Source organism: Symsagittifera roscoffensis, chromosome 10 (assembly GCF_963678635.1).
Source record: "Symsagittifera roscoffensis chromosome 10, txSymRosc1.1, whole genome shotgun sequence".
In the NCBI taxonomy this organism is placed as follows: Eukaryota; Metazoa; Xenacoelomorpha; order Acoela; family Convolutidae; genus Symsagittifera; species Symsagittifera roscoffensis.
This window is the reverse complement of record NC_087071.1, coordinates 29,715,468-29,736,812: the sequence shown is the minus strand read 5'-3', so window position 1 is coordinate 29,736,812 and position 21,345 is coordinate 29,715,468. Positions and strand designations below refer to the sequence as shown.

The window sequence follows — 21,345 nt, the reverse complement described above, 5'->3', positions numbered from 1 at the left end:
AAAAAAACAAAGGCTATCGCTAGCACAGAAACAGATGTCATCACTAGCAAAAAAAAACTATTTTATAGCAATCAAACAGAGGGAGAGAAGAAACAGAGGTCATCGCTAGCAAACACGCTTTTTTGAAATTTATCTGATTTCAGTTTGATGAAAACATTTTGAAAATCTAAAACTACCCAAATTGTGTTGAAATTTTTCCAAAAAAAGTCTCCTATGATTTTGCAGAATAAATCAACTCCAAAGCTAAAACTGTAACGTTACCTTCGGAAGAGGTGAATGAAAGCTGGAACCAAAAATTTGATTTTAAGAACAGAAAAATCAAACGTGCTTACTGTAGTTCTTCTTAATAAATTGTAATTCCAGTAAATAAACTGCATTTCCGCAAATAAAAAAATATAAAATCTCTAAAATATCATTTAAGAAAAAAAATATATTTGTACTCAAAGTTAGGTTATGATTGCTTCAAAAACAATAATCACCCTTTTTTCCGTTGCTTATTTTCCCTACTTTCTTTTCTATCTTTGATGTAACATTGAGAGAACTGAATCTCCTTATTATCCAAAACTCTGGAAGAAACAGAGTTAAGGCTTAGAATTATATTCTGCACTCAAAGTTACCAGAACACTTTCAAACCAATGGATTCATTACCATTTCAGTTCCCAGTCGATTTTCAAATTAGAAACTGTGTATTACAATTGCAAAACAGAGTTTTGAGCTAGCTATTGATTAATTCGACAAATATAACGAAACAGCACTCTTTGATTTTTGTTCGGATCTTTAGAATCAAAATAGAAAGTAAGAGATTACCAATAAACTATTAAAGTGAACAACAGTGGAGCCCATGATGCAAAAAAAAAGAAGAACCAAGTTTGGATACTAACATCTCAAAAAATGTCAAAAAGTAATGAGAGGTTTCGCTATTTCCGATGACGATGAGACAAAAAACTTGATTTCGAGATAGGGATCGAGTATAAAAGCTCAAATAAGAACTAAAACCCTTCCCAACCATTCCGTATTGCACTCGTACAGGTACAGAACCACGGAGAAAAAATTTAAGGTGCTAAAGATATTGAGCATAAATTGAAGTCTAATGTAATACAAGATGGAACGAAATCCATCCGTCGAATACGGCTGGTTTTAATAAGATGCAACAAGACCTAATCAATCTATAAATCAATAAATTCAACCCAGAAGTGACCGTGATATGTAAAATACCGCCCATTTTGACTAAAAAATGAAACAGTCTGAACATGACTTTCATAACAGATCCATAAGCGAAAACTATGGGAGCGTGGTAAGATTTCAGGTGCTAAAAGTGAAGTCGATGATGAAAGACATCGAAAATTGGAGCTTACTATGGTGGGAAAAAATCTTTTCATAGATGAACATGGTTTGCTGTTTCTTCGTAATTTCATCCGCTCTGTTGTTTGCCATTACCCAAAAAACTTCTTACATTTAATTTAATCCCTGACCAACTCTTCGTCTAACTCCAATTATCACTTGCGGAACCACACTTACGTTTGACCCAAAATCATCAGCATCAGTTCTATTATTTTTAGATCTAAAATCAGCTTCATTGACAACTTTTCAACATTTCTCGAAAAAACTTCGTTTGTATAGATACTAGTCGTAAAAATTTTGTTCGAAAAAACTTGTGTGTTTCTTATCTCACTTATCATGTCTCCGTTTGCGATTAGTGATACTGATCAAATTTAAATGATATAGTTATAGCTGTTTGAAAAAAAAAACTATAAAAGACTATTTCCACGAGTTGTCACAGTTTTTTCAAAAAAAGGTTGCGCACTGCCCTTCTTGCGCACTTTAGGATCAAAAATAGTGCCTCTAAAGCGCACAAGTGTTTTTATTTTTTAATATTTAAATCAGTTTTGCTTATTTTATCATCAATAGTAATATGATTATTTATACGATTTTGAAAATTATATAAAGGAAGCAGGGGATATTCATCCATGCCCTGGTCCGTTGATGGAATTTTAAAAAATCATAGACAAGCTAGAGAATTGTAGGAGAGCATTTAAGTCCTTCATCTGAACTCTAGAAGTTTAAACGGAAAAAAATTAAAAATCAGAGCTTTCGTGAAAAAAATTGGTGATAATAACTTTTTTGATGTTTAGGAAATCTGGTTCAATGACTCAAACAATGAAATTCTATCAACACTAGACAGTTCAAGATTTGTATGTTTTTGATCTGCCAAAAACAGAACTAAACTAAAACGAGTCGTTGGCATGCTACCTGTACTAAACATCCTGAATCTAAAGCAGCATACAGACCTAATTATGCAAAATTTTAAAAAGTATGATAGCATCTGGATAGAAACAAAAAAACGTATTGTAGAAATATGAAAGATCAACATTGTTCAATATATCGTACAAACCGAAAAAAAAGTTGAAATAATTGCGGAATTTGCTATGTCTATAGATTATGCACTTATGCACAAAATTTTTTTTTATTTGAACTTATTAGGAGACCACAAACTAACGTACCTGAAAGCAGATGAGAAAGCTTCCCTCGACACAGTTTTCGTACCGTATAACCTTAACGTTGCCAAGAAAACCATACCATCACAATCAAGAACTCTGATAGACTAAATAATTAATGGTTGTAGTTTAAAATATTAATCAAACAGGTCTGTTAATTTCCGACTTCCGATTAAAACTTGTTCATAACTGAGCTCAGGTTACTTAATTGGGTTCTTCCCAACAACGCAAGAATTATGACTAAAACGATTATTCAGAAGTGATTTTAAAACAATTTTTTTGAGGATAATTATGGAAAGCTTCGACAGCTAAAAAATACCCCTGAGGAGATGTAAAAAGATTCTAATTCTAATATTGTGACAGCTATCAAATTATATGCCCTCCCAAAAACAATTTTCAGTCAAACTGATAAACTTAGAGTACATAAAGTTACATACAACTTAGGACGAGCAGTTTATTCCAAACTAATTTTCGTCAAAAAAGATTGGGCGCCAAAAATGAGGCATCATTATTAGCACAAGAAAATCGAAAACAAAAAAAAACACCAAGTAGCCTTTCTCTATTAAAAAAAACTTTGGGAGAATCAATAACAAATCATAGCAAAATGACAAATCTCCTAACCTACACGTTTTGAAGGCTAGGCTGTTTCTTTGAGAAAAAAAAGGAGTTCCAAATCTTTGTTCGAGAATGGCCCATCTCATTCAGAAAAAACGTTTATTCCGGTTTGTCTACCGTTGAAGGCAAAATAGAATGACAAGCCACCGGAAATGTCTGGTTTTCAAAAAAAAACATTGAAAGATGGATGCAATGAAACTTAGACGCACCTAACTTCCCTTATAAATGAGTTTCTGAAGAAAAATATGTATACAAAGCTACTCAAAAAGTGTTGGTTATGCCAGTTTATAACAGGGACGAATCAGAAAACCCAGAAACTTCCAGACCAAGTTCCATAACTGGAGCATTACTGAAACTTATTGAAAATCTTTTAGGTAAACAAATAAAAGCAATTGACAACGAAAATTGCCTCTCGAATGTTTCCATTTGTCTCGTGGCCATTGCTAATTGATTCGAAAGCTAATATTTTCTTATTATTGATCTGATGTGTTTGGCACATACGGGGGTTCTTTCTTTTTGTCTGTCTAGCATATTCATTGGCTTTTTCTTTTCAAGTTTTGGTTTTGGAACTAGTGATGTCGTCTAAAATTGCCTCATTTCGCGATTTTGCTTTTGAGTCACGTTGTTGGTTTCTAGTAATGTTGCTCCCATTTTTTTCATTCCTCGAATCCCGATATCCTTTTTTAAAATTTTACCCAATTTCCTTTTTTATCGAATAAATTCTCTCAACAATTATATTTTCTAAAAATTTCTGTACAATTGCTTACTTTGATCTAATTACTAATCGATTTACATATATATTTTTTGAATTACCCGGGTCGAGATCACGCTCAAAAACCGCTCAAGATATGAGCGGTTTGAGCGGTTTTTCAGCAAGATTTGAGCGGTTTGAGCGGTTTGGGCGGTTTGTGCGGTTTTTTTTGGAAAAACCGCTCAAACCGCTCAAATCTTGCTTAAAAAACCGCTCACAAACCGCTCATTTCTTGCGGTGATTTTTGAACGGTTTTTCAAGCAAGATTTGAGCGGTTTTTGAGCGGTTTTTGAGCGGTCTTGTAAAGAAAACCGATTGAAACCAACGAAAAGGCCTAGAAAGGTAATGTGACCCCGGGTTGACATCCATAAACCGAAAATGCTTGTTTTAAATTTCCCCACACCGAAAAAGTTTATCATACAATTGCCTGCATCAAATGTATGGAAAAATGCTAATCCTACAATTTGCATACAATTTCAAAAAACCATTGAAAAACGATTCAATCTAGTTTCTCCGGCTATTTGAACCACATACAACAGTCTGGTGATAAAAAATAACTACGTTTGTTTGTTTTTTGAAAAAAAAAATGGCTATCATACAATTTCCATATATGAAAAAATTTTTGATCTACATTTTCCATATTCTAATTTTCTGATTCTATGAAACTGTAAAAATTGTAGGACAAGCATTTTTTCATATATGGAAGTTGTAGGATAAGCATTTTTGGTCAACCCACGCTAAGTTGCAGTTGAAATACTATCTACAATTTAAAAAAAGTGCTTAACCGTTCTCAAATCAAGCAATATTTTTTTCGATGTCTTGACCAAAAACAATGTGAGCGACTTTTTTCAAATGCTCGAGCAAAATAACCACTAAAAAATATGTAAGATTTGATTGGTTTTTTTAGACAATTACGCTCAAAATCTTGCTTTAAAATGAGCGTTTTTTGAACGGCTTAGCTAAGCAAACCGCTCAAATCTTGCTTCAAATTAGGTGAAAAATCTCGACTCGGGTAACCTAAAAAATTACTAAAATCTAAGATAAACTATAAAGTGTTTTGTTCTTTGTACTAAAAATTTACCGGAATTGTAAAATAAAATCAGTTGGATTTGAAAATTAAAATTGATCTAAAGAGTAATCGTATTCAAATGATCTGATCAGCCTTTGAGACTTGAAAATTAATGAAATATACTCTGGTGAAGGTATTTGTTATCGTCAGAATTTTCCAATACTGACGACAAATCAACCTTTGGCCATCTGTTCGATTTTCTCACAACACAAGTGAATAAACTTCCCAAGAACAAAACGGTTGGGCAGCTGTTTGAACATCCCGAAACTAAAGAAAATAGACTTTTGGGCAGTTGCTTGAACTTCCAAAAGTCAAGAACAATGACTTTTCGGTCAGTTGTTCAAACTCTTCAAGACTCAAATAAAAACGCGTTTGGCAGTTGTTTGAAATTACTAAGACCAAAAGTGTTGCGCACTTGCTTGAACATGCCAAGACAGTTGCTTGAGCTTTCATAGATTCAAGTAAAAGCATTGGGCAGTTGCTTAACTTCCCAATAAAGCGTTGGGTAGTCAACACTAATTTGCAAAATATATTCTGTGTAACTTTTTTAAGAATGTGGTCTAAACATTTTCTGCTACTAGTCTACTATAATGCCCGCAGTCCAAAAAGAAGTGTATGAACCACTCGACCAGAAAGCACATTGACAAAAATACCAAGTGTTATAGGGTATAATTTTTTGAATGCCTGAATCAAAGAAAGTTTGGAACATCAATTTAAAATAATTTTTGGTCGAGAAAAAAAAACAATTTTCAAAAATTTATAAAAATCTCCCATCCTCACGAAAGACCATTTTGAAGTTTTTGAGTTATAGTCTGAAGTTCAAACGAGTTAAGAAAGACTGACCTCAAGAATTATTAAAAAACCGACTGCTCGACTTGAGAAACGGCTGAAAGCTCGATTAAGATGAAGACTGACGGCGCGACTTAAGAAAAGGTCATAACAGCGCAACCTAAGAAATATTGTTTTTACAGGTGCGACATATGGAAAGATTTCATCAGCGCCATCTGAGAAAGACTTTAGCGGCGAAACTACTGAATAGACTTCAGCGGTGCGAATCAAGAAAAAACGTTGGCTGCGCAAAATAGGAACAAATTATCATTACGAGGCCAAACTGTGCACTGGATAGGCGCACAATTTTGTGTCTGTATGTTCCTGGATTCCAGAGACAAATCATTAAACATGCTCACATGCTCCAAAATGTAAGTGGGTTCCACTTACAAAAATTTTGTGGATTCCGCGTACAAATAATTGTAACGTAAATTTTGTCGGCACATTTGTTTTGTTGCGGAATCTGCAACAAGCAAATGTAGCTAGTCGTTCTGGATTCCGCAACTGTAAACTGATTCCGCAAAATGTAAGTGGAATCCGCAAATTGTAAGTGGAATCCGCAAATTCAAGTGGAATGCGCAAACAAAATCGGATTCTACTTACAGTTTGCGGATTCCACTTACAATTTGCGGATTCCACTTGCAATTTGGGGTTCCACTTATAAATTGCGGATTCCGCTTGCAGTTGTGGATTCCTCAACAGCTCAATGTAACTATACACATGTCTTAATATTTGTTTGTGGATTCCTCGAATTGTTCTGGATTCCGCAAACACAGTTGCGGATTCCGCAAGTTTGTTTATTTTTGCAGCGATTTTGAGCGGTACATCGTTTTAATTATTTGTCTGTGGAATCCAAAACAGCCACGAAGATCAAAATAGCCACAAAACAGCCACGGGTTCCGCGGCAAATCTGATTTTGGCCTGTTGTGAAATCCGTTTACAATATACAGAATGCACAGTTTGGCCTCGTAATGATCGGAGCGACTCATGAAAAAATTTAGCGGGGCAACTTAAGGAATGACTCCAGCGGCGCGGTAGAAGAAAAAATTTAAGAGGGTTGACAAAGGAAAAGCTTAATTGGCGACACTTATGAAATGACTTTAGCGGCCGGACCTCAGAAAAAAAGTTTAGCGGCGCTACTTAATGAAAGATTCACCGTGCAATTTAAGAAAAGACTGACGGCTCGACTTAAGAACTGACTCATGTCAACTTGAGAAAAGACAAATGGCGCTACTTCAGAAAAAACAAACGACGAGACTTCACTCTGCAACGCCAAGACTACGCAATTTAGTCTATAAACCGAAAGTTGCGCAATTTACTAGATATTTAACTCGCCGACCTCGACACGTCTTAACTTTTTGCAAGAAAATTTTTAAATTTTGATTGATTAATCCATACAAACAGTTTAAGATAAAATCGAATCGATGCTTTTGTTTTCCTCGACTTAGGAGACTAAATTGGTGAGAAACCATTCGTACTGAACGTTTTACCGATGAAGCTAGGACAGGACTGTGTGATCAATTTTGCTCCTAGTAACAAGTCAATTATGGCAAATAAGCTTCCTTCAACCAATTTGTAACAATTTCTAACACGGATTAAATCTCCGCTTATGCGTTAATAGCGCGAAAAAGATCGCGCGTTAATTGTCCCAAATTGGCCCAAATGGCAATCTTTAAAACCCCATAACTTTACGAAAAATGATCACAGGTGAAATACCATTTCAAATTTCAGCTTAGAATAACAATACGTTTTGAATGATATAAAAGTTTCCGTCAAAACTGGCTAGTTAAAAAGTCGAAGTTTGTCTGAAGAAAAAACCCACCCCGAGCACAAATATTCCGTTACTTTCGTTACGAAAGTTGGAACAATAAGATACAAGACTGCTCGTATCAGGGCGAATCCCTGATTGTTCCGACTGCCTTTTAACGTTTATGGAGCAGAACTAACATAAACAACATAAAAAATTTAATGAATTAAATAAAATGAAACCTTTTTTTAATATTCAAATTTGTCTATAAAAATTATCCCCCCCACGCCATTTAAAAAAAAGTGATAGATTTTGCTCCTAGTAGCAAATAAGCTTCGTTCAACAAATTTGGAACGATTTCTAAGACGGAGTGAATCTCCGCTTACGCGTTAATAGCGCGAAACATATCGCGCGTTAATTGTCCCAAATTGGCCAAAATAGCAATCTTAAAACACCCATAACTTTACGAAAAATGATCACAGGTGAAATATCTTTTCAAATTTGAGCTTGGAATAACATTACGTTTTCAACGCTATAAAAAATTTCCGTCAAAAATGGCTAGTTAAAAGTCGAAATTTGTCTGAAATTTGTCTGAGCGCAAATATTCAGTTACTTTCGTATCGAAAGTCGGAACAAAAACGTTTGTAAATGTATATGTCTATAGATATTTATACTCTCATGAGTAGAAGACTTCTCATTCTAGAAAAGCGCCAGTTGTTTTAACCACTAATGTGAAACGTTAAAAATTAGTTATAGGTATAAAACAGTATAAAAACGCTTTCCTCCTAAGTCACTGATTTTGCAAGTAGCAGAAGAACTTTGCAAAATTTTCGATGACAACTGTTCGTAGCATCAGCAAGCTTTTAAATTAAGAAAGCGGAAAAAGACAATTGCATCCGCAACTTTTTTTGTAGTTTTGTAATTAGGAACAGGAATCAGGAATCACTAGGGGCTCAGCAACAGGAATCAGTAGGGGATTTTTTCAGTTTCTTTCCGATTTTAATTGGTTGTTAAGAAGATTAATTCTTTTGAAGGTTAGAAAATTTGATAACATCCCAAAGCATCACTATTGTTAAAATCAGAAAAAATAAACGGTGGTTTTTTATCAGAGGTAAATCAAAAACTAAAAATTGAACCTGATAAGGACTACAAAATTTACTCAAAAGCGGGTCTAATTTTTTATACTTTATAGTTTCATAGGGGGACCGACCGTTTAGCAGACAAATGTTTTAGCATAAAAAGAGAAAAATGAGTCTTTTAGCAGACAAACGTAATCAAGTGATGGATGATTGATTGACAGACTCAAAAAGACGCTCAGTCTGGGGCCAAGCTTCCCCAATTAAGTCGATTATCTCACGATTTGTAAACAAAACTATCAACTTCAAAAACACAACAATCTAAATTAGCGGCAAATCAAAGATTTACGCGCACAATAACACTCGTGTTGAATTGAAGCGCAGCGCAGCGAGCGGTCGCTAATCGCCAATGCTGCGTTTGAAAATGGCTATCACACTTTATAATCGCTCTGTGTCTGCTAAAAAACCTATCTGCTAAAAAACCTGTCATCGCAAAAATCCCTAGCACCGTTTCTTAGAGACCTCTTCTCATTAGCCGAAAAATTATCTCGATCGTGAATAAAATAATTGGAAAAAATAGTCATCAAACTACATGAACAAGCTCATATTTTTGTAGTAAAATATGCGTTTTGAACAAAATCTAATCAATGAAACAGAAAAAAATGCAGTTTCTGAATTAATCCGAGAACTGCTAGAATGATTTTTCAATTTTCACACATGTCAACAAGATAACAAGGTAAATTAAACTTAGACATTAATTATCATCAGTTAAAATGTTCTTAGCTGATTAAAGAGTTTTATGCAAAAGGATGATTCAAATCGATTATTATTTGATTTCTATAGATTTTATTTTCAATTATGAAATGATTGGTAATAAACTAATTCTATGTTCAAATAGCAAAAATTAAAATTGGATTCAAGTTTTTTGAATTGGTAGCGATTTTCCGTTCAAAAACTGTTAAGCTGAATGATTTTTTACTACGGATATAGTAGGGACTATATAGTACGGTGACTTTTTGTACTTTTTTGCAGAGTCTTATGACCGCTCTGGTTATTCTAGTTACCCGGTTTGACCTAGCCGTTCTATTAAAACTCATGAAAAATTGCTAGGTGCTAGTTATGCACTTTTAATCCAAAAACATTATCGAAGAAAAATCATGGAAAAATCTATGATTCATGTTTTTTTTTCTGATACGGAAATTTTATGAGTAGCATTTTTCAATATACCAAAGAATGTTTCTTTTTCTCAAAGTTAATGGTTGTGTTTACAATTGAATGCAAGTGAGAAACACCCTGGTAACTCGAAGCTTGAGTCAACAAAGTTTTAAGGATCCTTCATTTGAGACTACCGCAAAATAGATGTCTCAACAAACAAAAAAGTGCAAATTCCAAGCTTCAAACATTTGGCAAAGATGTTCAAAGATGCTAAGTTTTCGAATTTCAAAGTTCCAACTCAACATGCGTTGCCCAGGACATACAAAAAATATGCACTACCAAGGAAACAAAATGGTCGAAAAGGAGAAAGGGCCGCTCGTCCTCAGCTCAAGTTTCGACCTTGCTCGACACAAGTTTCAACTATGCTCGAGCTATGTTTCGACCGTGCTCGACACAAGTTTTGACTATGCTCGAGCTATGTTTCGACAGTGCTCGACACAAGTTTTGACTATGCTCGAGCTATGTTTCGACCGTGCTCAACACAAGTTTCGACTATGCTCGAGCTATGTTTCGACCGTGCTCGACATAAGTTTCGACTGTGCTCGACCTATGTTTTGACATCATTCTCGACCGAAATTGGGTACGTTTCGACTGTGCTCAGCTCAAGTTTCGACCTTGCTCGACACAAGTTACGACTATGCTCGAGCTATGTTTCGACCCTGCTCGACACAAGTTTCGACTATGCTCGAGCTATGTTTCGACCGTGCTCGACATAAGTTTCGACTGTGCTCGACCTATGTTTTGACATCATTCTCGACCGAAATTGGGTACGTTTCGACTGTGCTCAGCTCGAGCTTCGACCTTGCTCGACACAAGTTTCGACTATGCTCGAGCTATGTTTCGACCGTGCTCGACACAAGTTTCGACTATGCTCGAGCTATGTTTCGACCGTGCTCGACACAAGTTTTGACTATGCTCGAGCTATGTTTCGACCGTGCTCGACACAAGTTTTGACTATGCTCGAGCTATGTTTCGACCGTGCTCAACACAAGTTTCGACTATGCTCGAGCTATGTTTCGACCGTGCTCGACATAAGTTTCGACTGTGCTCGACCTATGTTTTGACATCATTCTCGACCGAAATTGGCTATGTTTTGACTGCCCTCGACCTATGTTTTGACATTTTCGACCAAAGTTGGGTACGTTTCGACTGTGCTCGATTTATGCTCCGACTCTCTAGACCGATAGATTTCGACTGTGTGCTCGGCTTGAAACTGCACGTGCTCAACTTGCAAAGTCGAACCATAAGTCGAGCACCTCGACCCAGGAAGGACCGCCCCCTCATGATCCATGATTTTTTCACAGCTACTAAGGGAAACTGGGCCTGATTAAGCTAATTGTTGATGTGTCATCTAGGAATTCATTTGCTCTTACGACAGCTTGGCTGAGAAAATCAAAAGGTGTGAGCTACCATCCAAACTTTACCGAAAGATTCAAAAATTCTTATAAATATCATGAAAACTTCAGTCGAAAGTCTTTGACTTTCCAGATTTTGAGATAAATTTTTGGCATCAGTTTATGACCGCTAATTTTAGCACAACATCAAACAAACTGTTTTCTTTTTGAAAATTGAGGAAACAAGCAATTGCGTCAGTATAGTTCTTTGTAGTTTCGGGTTTTCCGGGCTGTTTATCTGCTGAAATCACTACAAGGAGTTTTCTCTTTTTCGTGCTATATATGCAAAAAATGAAGCTAAAACTAAACTAATTAAACCGATTAGAAAAAGAAAGCATTGAAAGAACTAGAAGCAATACTATCTTTAAAATCAGAGAGAAAGGTTTTGACTTTTAAATTATCTCGATAAGCAAAACAAAGTTTCAAGAGTTTCTAGGCCGCGAAGTTTCAAAAAATGCCGTTCTATATACCGCATGCAGTAGGAGATTTCCAGGAATGGCTGTGGTTCAAAATTAGCTGGGAAAGTTACATGGTAAGTGCAGATGCAGTGCTGTTTCATTGCTGGCCTAGGATTTCTTTAACTCTTTTCCCCCCTTTTGCAAAAGAGAATATTTGTTACTAGGTGAAAAATCTAATATGCTTAATAGTTCAACCATTGTTGGCCCGACTTCCGTAGGGAAAGTAACAAACATTTGCGGTCGGGGTGGTTTTTTTCCTTCAGAGAAGTTTCGACTGTTTAACTAACCACGTTTGACGGAATTGTTTATACCATTCGAAAACTATTGTTGTTCTGAGCTTAAATTTGGAAAAAAGCTCACCTGTGATTTTTTTTGTAAAGTTATGAGGGCTTAAAGGTTGCAATTTTGTCCAATTTGGGATAATGAACGCGCTATTAACGCGTTAGCGGAGATTTAATTCGTCTTATAAATTGCTCCAAATTGGTTCAAGGAAGCGTATATGGCATAAGTTAATGGTTAATAGGAGCAAAATTTATCACTTCACTTATTACTTTAAATAGCGTGTGGGGGGGATAATTTTCACAAAAAATCTAAAAGTGAAAAAAATGTTTTTTTTTCTACATTTATTTTTATCATGTTGTTACTGCTCCACAGACCTTAAAAAGCATTCGGATCGTTCAGGGCTTTGCCCTGATACGAGCAGTCTTGTTCCGACTTTCGTAACAAAAGTAATGGAATATTTATGCTCGCAGTGGCTTTTCCAGACAAGTTTTGACTTTTTACCTAGCCATTTTTGACGTTTTTTTTATATCAGTCAAAAGGTATTGTTGTCTTGAGCTTAAATAAGAACAGATATTTCACGTGTGATCATTTTTCGTTAAGTTACTGTTTCGACTTTCGATACGAAAGTAACGGAATTTTTGTGCTCGGGGTGGTTTTTTCTTCAGACAAATTTCGACTTTTTAAATAGCCATTTTTGACGGAATTTTTAATATATATCATTTAAAAAGTATTGTTATCTTGAGCTTAAATTTGAAAAAATTTTTCACGTGTTATCATTTTTTGTAAAACTATGGGGGTTTAAAGGTTGCCATTTTGGCCGATGTGGGACAATTAACTCGCGATATATTTCTAGCTACTAACTCGTAAGCGGAGATTTAATCCGTTTTAGAAATTCTTCCAAATAGGTTGAAGTAAGCTTATTTACCATAATTGATTTGTTACTAGGAGCGAAATCACTTTGTACTTTATATGGCGTGTGGGGGACGGTTTTTACAAAAAAAACTTGAAATTTTTTATTGCATTTTTTTTCATGTTATTATGCTCCATAGACCTTGAAAGGCAGTCGAAACCTTCAGAGCTTTGCTCTGATACGAGCAGTCTTGTTACAGTCAGTTTTTTCATGTTATTACTGCTCCATAGACCTGAACGCCAGTCGGGACATTCAGGGCTTCGCTCTGATACGAGCAGTCTTGTCACAGTCAATTTTTTCATGTCATTACTGCTCCATAGACCTTAAACGCCAGTCGGGACATTCAGGGCTTCGCTCTGATACGAGCATACTTGTTACAGTCAATTTTTTCATGTTATTACTGCTCCATAGACCTTAAACGCCAGTCGGGACATTCAGAGCTTCGCTCTGATACGGGCAGACTTGTTACAGTCAATTTTTTCATGTTATTACTGCTCCATAGACCTTAAACGCCAGTCGGGACATTCAGGGCTTCGCTCTGATACGAGCAGACTTGTTACAGTCAATTTTTTCATGTTATTACTGCTCCATAGACCTTAAACGCCAGTCGGGACATTCAGAGCTTCGCTCTGATACGAGCAGACTTGTTACAGTCAATTTTTTCATGTTATTACTGCTCCATAGACCTTAAACGCCAGTCGGGACATTCAGGGCTTTGCTCTGATACGAGCAGACTTGTTACAGTCAATTTTTTTATGTTATCACTGCTCCATAGACCTTAAAGGCCAGTCGGGACATTCAGGGCTTCGCTCTGATACGAGCAGTCTTGTCACAGTCAATTTTTTCATGTCATTACTGCTCCATAGACCTTAAACGCCAGTCGGGACATTCAGGGCTTCGCTCTGATACGAGCAGACTTGTTACAGTCAATTTTTTCATGTTATTACTGCTCCATAGACCTTAAACGCCAGTCGGGACATTCAGAGCTTCGCTCTGATACGAGCAGTCTTGCTGCAGTCAGTTTTTTCATGTTATTACTGCTCGATAGACCTTAAACGCCAGTCGGGACATTCAGAGCTTCGCTCTGATACGAGCAGTTTTGTCACAGTCAATTTTTTCATGTCATTACTGCTCCATAGACCTTAAACGCCAGTCGGGACATTCAGAGCTTCGCTCTGATACGAGCAGTCTTGCTGCAGTCAGTTTTTTCATGTTATTACTGCTCCATAGACCTTAAAAGGCAGTCGGGACAATCAGTGCTTCGCCCCCATACGAGCAGTCTTGTTTCCTTAGGGTGGAGGTTCGTTGGTAGGTACCATAGGGGGGATATAGTTAAAGAGATCCCTGGTTTATCACTGTATCAAAGCTGTTTTTCATCGCTGGTTTATCACTGGCCAGAGATAAATTGACGCTGGCACAGTACTGGAACAGTAATGTTTTTCTACTGCAACAGCTCTGAACTTCAAGTTCTAACGTCGAAAAAGTCGATATTACACCGAAAACAATAACTTGAACCGGAGAAAATCGTAACGTATATTAACGCTCAAAATATCCATTTAAATTGGGTTCTAGGTTTAAAAACTCCGTTTTGATTACCGAAATATCAAACCTGGTCCTTTTCCAGGTCTCTTTTGCTGTAAATCTAAAACAACGAACGTGGGTGAAAATTAAAACATTGAGTTTAACATGTAAAAATTATAAAACCTTCCAGTACTTTATATCGATGCTATAAAAAAAAATTCTCATGGTATTAGAAAGCTAGCAAGCCAAACACCATAGGGTGAATGAGCTAAAACTCACAGCTTGAAACGATTGTTTTCTGTATATCATATCATACAAATCATATCTTTTCAGCAAAACCCCAATCAGGGGAGGATTTAGGATTTTCTCGAGAGGGGGGGGGGCGCTTTTGCGGATTTTCAAAAATTATTTAAAAATTTTAGCGACCTTTTTTTTAGGTCGACCAAATTGATCTTCCCAGCTCTGCCAAAACACTAAAAAGACCCCCTATTTTAGGCCAAATTTTCTGCGCCGCAGGCAATAGTTTGAAAAAAAAAACATGCCAAAAAATGCATTTTGAGGCATTTTTTGGAAAACTTTCACCAAAAATAAGCGTTTTTTTGGCGCGCAACCCCCCTCAAAACTAATATAAAGGCGTTAAAAGCGCCTGTAGAAAATTTTTAGGGTCAGTCAGCCAAAAATGGATACCTCAAAATTGTGCAAAGGGGAACCCTTTGGGTCGGCAGGGAGTCAAATCCTGAGGAGAGGGGGGGGGGGGGGGACGGACGCCTCCCCGCCTCCTCCCCCAAATCCGCTCCACCAATATATATCAGATTGTACTTGAACTAGTTTGAAATTAAACGTAATGTTCAGCCGTTTCTTTTGCTAGAACGGATATTTAACAGGTACTATTTGGGGAAGGAGAATTCTAATATAATTTTTGTTGTGTAGGGTCCTATGGCAATTCTGGTCATTCTATTCAATCTGTATTTTGTCCTGACTGTTTGGAAAGTGGAGGAACTGCATACGCACGACTATGTTCTAATAACCATTCAGTGTGCAATGGATCTAATTTTTACTGGCGTGTTTGGACTGCTCCATTACCTGTTGGAACTTTGGAGTGGGGTAGTTTCCTTTTGCATAGAAGGCAACTTTTTGGGGAATACTTAGTGACGACTTATACACATCATTTTAAAATAATTGTTTTTGTCTTCAATAGTTTTTGGTTCGGTTTAACTGACTCCAATAAAGTCCATGTTTTCATAATTTTAGATATCTCTGTGAAGTCTATATGACGAAGATACGGAATTGAGAGGAAAACACTTAAGTCTGAGTACAAAAAACAAGAGAGGAAAACAATCAAACTAAGTACAAAAAACCTAACAAAATTACGAAAAACTCCAGGCCACTTAAATTAACTTGAGCCCATTGAAAATCGGAAAAATTTTAAAATTTTTCAAATACCGGTTTACAAAACAGTACACACCATTTTTTTCGCAGCGCGAAATTGACAGGCTTGATTCATTTTCTGCTAATAATGACTTCAGTTTTGTGGAAAAACAGTCTCAAGAAAATGTTCTACTGATTCTGATTGAACCGAAAAGTTTGTTTAAAGACTTGGTATAAGGATTCCAGAGACCTACACACACCAAAATGTGCGACTATCCTGTGCACAGTTTGGTTTCGTAATGGATTAGCTACAAACAGCAACATCCCAGTCTGTTTTAGACGTAAATAAAAAATTTTCAATGTTAAATCAGGTGTAGAAACTCAAAACTATCCCTGAAACACTTTATGTATCCTACAAAAACTTGTTCTTTATTATAAAACTTTCATGTGAGCGAAAAGCAATTGTGCAGTTGTTATTGAAGCAATATTGACGTGAAACGAAACAGCCTGAAAAACTGAGAGCCTAATTTTGATCAAACAGTGAAACTAACTGAAATATATCTAGCCTTTTTTTTCTACACGAAGTTTTTTTTTTCAAATAGCGACTACTCCTTGAAAACATATCGACTAAAAGGGACGGCGACAACTCGCAACAAAAAGACAACTCGCTAAATTTAAGGAAAGTGACAACTCGCAAGTTTTTGAAGCTAATTAGAATTTTATATTCGCGGTTTACGGCCTGAGCGCGCGTCGCCGCTTTGCGGCGATACCCGGCTCTCAATTTTGTATAAAATCTACCCGCTGTTGGCAAGCTCGGAACACGTTGGCGCGACTGCGGCGGTGAGTATATTGCGAGTTGTCTTTTAATGCGAGTTGTACTTCATTGCGAGTTGTCTTTTCTTGCGAGTTGTCGCATTACCCGACTAAAGATACATGAGTATGAAATATGTACTCAACCAAAAAGTAAATAAGTTTTGAATATTTTGGAAGTATGTTCAAAAAAGGGCAAAAAAGCCAAACTTTGGAGCTCTAGGATACATGCGCAAATATTCTGAAAAAATTCAGGCCATTTAATTAATTACCCCGGGTTGACCTCCATACGCAAAAAAAAGTTTATCAAACAATTCCAAAAAAGAAAAATGCTCATTGTGCAATTTCATGCACGGAGTGTATGGAAAAAAATGTCATACATTTTCCATCTATGAAAATCGAACGACAAGCAGTTTTTACAGTGCTGCCCAAAGTCTTCGGATGTAAAAAAAAACAACTTTCAGAAAATTTGTTTCCTGAATTTTTAGTTTCAATCCACTTTCATGCTCAAAATTTTTTTGAAAACAGAACTGTTGCATGACAAAATCCATTACTTTTGATGACAATATAATTCAAACTAAATTGAACTAAGTTGTTACCAAGGAAACCAAATCATCTAAAAAATTTTGAGCAAATCCAAACTTGAAATTCAAAATATTTTTCCACTACAAGATACACTATAATATATCGAAAAAATCGGGCCACACAAATTCAAAATTTAATTTTTTTTTCAATTTTGACTAGCTTTATCATTTCTGAAAGGCTTTTCTCTACTGCAAGTTTTATCCGATTTTTTCCTATCGGAAAAGGCTTGTATGGGGCCATCATCCCGCCTGTCAACATCAGCGCGCCGCTAATCGTCGGGCATTTTTAACGTTAGTGACTTAAAACTAGCCAGCTCGCAAAAAATATCAAATCAAACTTCGGATTTTATTAACCCGAGTTAATCAATTTAACAAAAATATGGCCACTAAATCGAGAAAGGAATCGATATCTGCTGGTGCCTCATAATTGAATCAATTCTGCCAAATTTTGTCGGAAGAAACCTCAATTTCAATCACTACATATTAACCCTTTCTTTAGTTGAGTTTTTTATTGATCTATGCCATGACGTGCTATTCCAAAGAATTCGTTCTAATGAAAGCACCACTCAAAATTAAATGATGTGTGTTTGTGTACTCAACAGTAAAGATTTATCCCAAGATTATCCCGGATGGAACTCATTTTGTCGCAGCCAACTCATGAAACCGGAAGTGACAGTTTCGAAAACCGTTCTTTTTCAGATCATTTTATTACTCTTGTTTGCTTTTGAAAATTTGTTAGTAAGCTAATAGGTTTATTGGTTCATCAAAAACTGAGCATATTCGAGCTAACTATGGAATACTTTCAACTAAAATTAAACAAGCCTGCTCGTATCAGGGCGAAGCCCCAAACGTATGACTGCCTTTGAGGCCTATAGAGCAGTAATAACAAGAAAAAATTAAAAGTATTGAAAAAAACGAAACTTCTGCTAAATTTGAGATTTTTTGTAAAAAGTCATCACCCCACCACGCCATATAAAGTACAGAGTTCAACCATTTTGGAGCGATTTCTAAGAAGGATTAAATCCCCGCTTACGCGTTAAAAGTGCGAAATATATCACAAAAAAACAAAATCTTGATTTTTTTTGTAATTAAAATCAGCAGATATCTAGCAAGAAATCTGACCAGCATGCTTACAGTGCTGTCATTTTGCAAGAAAGAAGCAATTAGAAGCAAAACGAACATTAAGTGTAAGATACCTAGCAAAAAATCATAGCGGAGATTCCTGAAATTTTCTTCTTTAGGTGAAAGATACATTGAGAAAATTGAATTAAGGTCCGGGGTGGCCTTCTCATACAGTATTTTATCATAGAGTAAACCTTATAGAATACACCGGCTCGATAGGCTCGTTCAACTCCTTAGTCCAGTATTAATCCTTGTCTTACTCTTATACTTCATAGTCTCACTAGATCTAGCAGTATATTGGTTTATTGCAGAGTTAGAGGAGAAAAAACAGGCAACTGATTTCAGTCTGTATTCCAAATTCTCTGACCTACTGGATATTCATTTTACACGTCTTAAAAAAATTTAGTCATGACTCATGATTGGTTTGTTTGAAAATTTTACAGTGAAGTTTTTTTAAATAAAAACTAATTAAAACTAGTTTCAAACTGGTTTCAACCATTCGGGGCCAAAAGAAGTTTTCAAAATCGGAGTTATTCAAAATAGAGTAATTTTTGAGCGTCTTGAGTTCTTGAAGAAGTTGCTCAGAGAGTTATTTTTTCTTATGTGTCTGCGATGAGGGATTTTCATGAATTCAGACAGATCGTAGTGATGTACAGAGAGTTGATTGTAAGGAATTGACTTCATACTTCAGAGCGAGACTAAGTGCGAGAGAATTTTCCGAGAGAATTGTCAGGTGAAAAGATACTGAATTTGACATCGATGGATTCCTTTTTTCCGGTGTCAACTCCGGCGTCAACTCCTTTATATCCAGAGAAGGTTGAGACTGCGACATGCAAAACCAATAGACTTGTCATTCCTGAGTCGGAATGTTGTCAAGCAATCATCTCCTTTTGCTGCTCATATAATAAGCTCTGTGAAATCTTTCACAAATTTATTTCTGCACTTCAGTAATCAGTTTTAATTTTGAACTAGTTAGTTTCTTTTTGCAGATGTTTCATATTTCGTTCTGTTTTGTTTTTAAGAGTTGCTCACACTAGAGCCACTCATAGTAAAAAAAGAGTGCTATGGTTCTAAGCTTTGAGTAGCGCGGTTTGTGAGACCCGCTATTGTGCATGCTCAGTATATCCTTTCTGGTGGTTTAGGCCACTTGCGGAGAGATATCTGAGAATTTTTTAGATAGGGGGGTTCTTTTAAATATACTTTTTTTTGTACCTGGTTTTTTGTCAGTTGTACTTTTTGATTGTTTCCATTTCTTTGAAATAGGTTATATTTGATTAGTGAAAATCTGGTGCTTTTTAAAATTACAATTGGTTTTAATTAGAACTTGTTTTTGGTTTCAAAAGAATAGAAATATTTATCCAGTTCGATCTGGTTTGAAAATAAAGGACTTTTTCGGAACATGTTTGATTAAGATCACGAAGTATGATGTTGAAAGTATTTCAGAAGGAGATATTTCTTGGTGGTATTCCTAGTCAAATGAAAAAATATAATGTGATGATGATTGCTCTCAAGAGTACAACTAGCGCTCTTCTTAGACATTGGTATCCTTAGTTTCAGGAAAACTATCAGTATTAGAGAGGTTTATATAAAAAAAGAAAAAAATACTTCTTTTATTCGAAAAGATATCTTATTATTAAAAAAAGTTGAAATTTGTAAGTGTTAGTTTTTGCCTGAGGAAGTGGTTAAGAATTTTGGAAAAGGACAGAATTAGTAATAAAAAGGTTCAACAAAACTGAAAACTGTATACAAAAAGATAGGACATTTTTTTACTAAGAAGTCTAAAGGTTTCTTGAAAAGGAAAATGAAAAGTCTGAGAAAAATTATTGAATTTTTAGAGAGAATGTAGAGAAAGTCTATAAAATTTGAGTCAGATTGCTTCGAGATGAGCAATCAGAATTTCGTTTATCCGAGAGGTCTCCAGATTTTTTTCTCAATTTTTTTTGAAAATGGTCAATGTTTTTTTTTGTGTTTCTCAGAAAAATCAGGTGAGAAAAATGAAATATTGAAGTTTAAATATAGAGGTTTCAATAGCATAAAATGTTGAGTTCGATTGTGAGTTTTGTTTGCAATTTGTTCGCTGATAGGTTTCTTTAAATGTTGTAAATTGATTTGAGATACAGTTGCATTTTAAATATATATTATTTAATGATGGTATAGTTTTTCCTCAGGTACAATTTCCTGAAAATTTAACTCGTGTTTGAAAAAAATGTGATTCATTTGGGGCTGCTTTCAAGTTTTTTTTTCATTTGGTAGATTTTGCTATTTTTTTTTGTGAATCAGTTTTTGTTTGTGAATGATTGCAAACATATTCTATAAATATATAAGGTATGCACATTATTTTTGACTAGAACTTAAGTTCAAAATATTTTGCTCATGAATGCTGAAAAAGCAGCTGGTCCTATTTACATTCCACAAAATAACCTGTTCTATTAATATTTGGACTTCCTATGATAACTTGTGTTAATCGTCGTCAGTGTTCATCTAGGGCGTTTGATTTCATACAGAATTCTTGTCGGCAGTGATATAGTATTGTCTATTGATTAGTTCAATTGGTCAATTGTTTTCTTGATTCCTCAGTGAGTGAACTTGGACATCTTGGGTCGAGTATCATCCTTAGTGATTCTCATTTTGCTTGTGGATTAATGGAGGCAATACTTTTTGGCTGTTGATCCTTGTTTACTGGTGAAATGATTTTGTTTTGTTCAAGAATATTTAAGAGTCTTTTCAATTTATCGTGTATTTGCTTAGGTAATTTACAAGCGCTTTGGTTTTTCAGAAACGAATCTGGTTTTAGTGGAAGCTGTAGTTTCTTCTTAAATTTTGTCTACTTCAATTTTTGATGCTGCATTTAAAATGGAATAATTTAAATTTGTGTTTGCTAGAGTTTTCAAATTCGTTCCGATTGATTTTGATTGCTGAAAATTAATTATAGTTGAGGATGTTTGTTTATCTGATGTGTACTTTGAGATTACGAATGTGATTTTAGAATATGATGTTTTTTGTGAAGTAATGTATATTCAACTTCGGGTTTTTAGTGATGTTCTATTAGATAACTTTTCATCTTATATAAAGTAGTGGTAATTTTTGTATAGTTTTAAAA

The 21,345-nt window shown here is 35.5% G+C and overlaps 1 long non-coding RNA gene across 1 annotated transcript; it reads left to right on the top strand.

The window, feature by feature from the left end:
* Positions 1–11,446: 11,446 nt before the first annotated feature.
* Positions 11,447–17,793, top strand: LOC134855537 (uncharacterized). Its single transcript, XR_010164502.1, has 3 exons — positions 11,447–11,722; positions 15,292–15,509; positions 17,726–17,793. It is a non-coding gene; the product is annotated as an uncharacterized LOC134855537 (long non-coding RNA).
* The last annotated feature ends 3,552 nt before the right edge of the window (positions 17,794–21,345 follow it).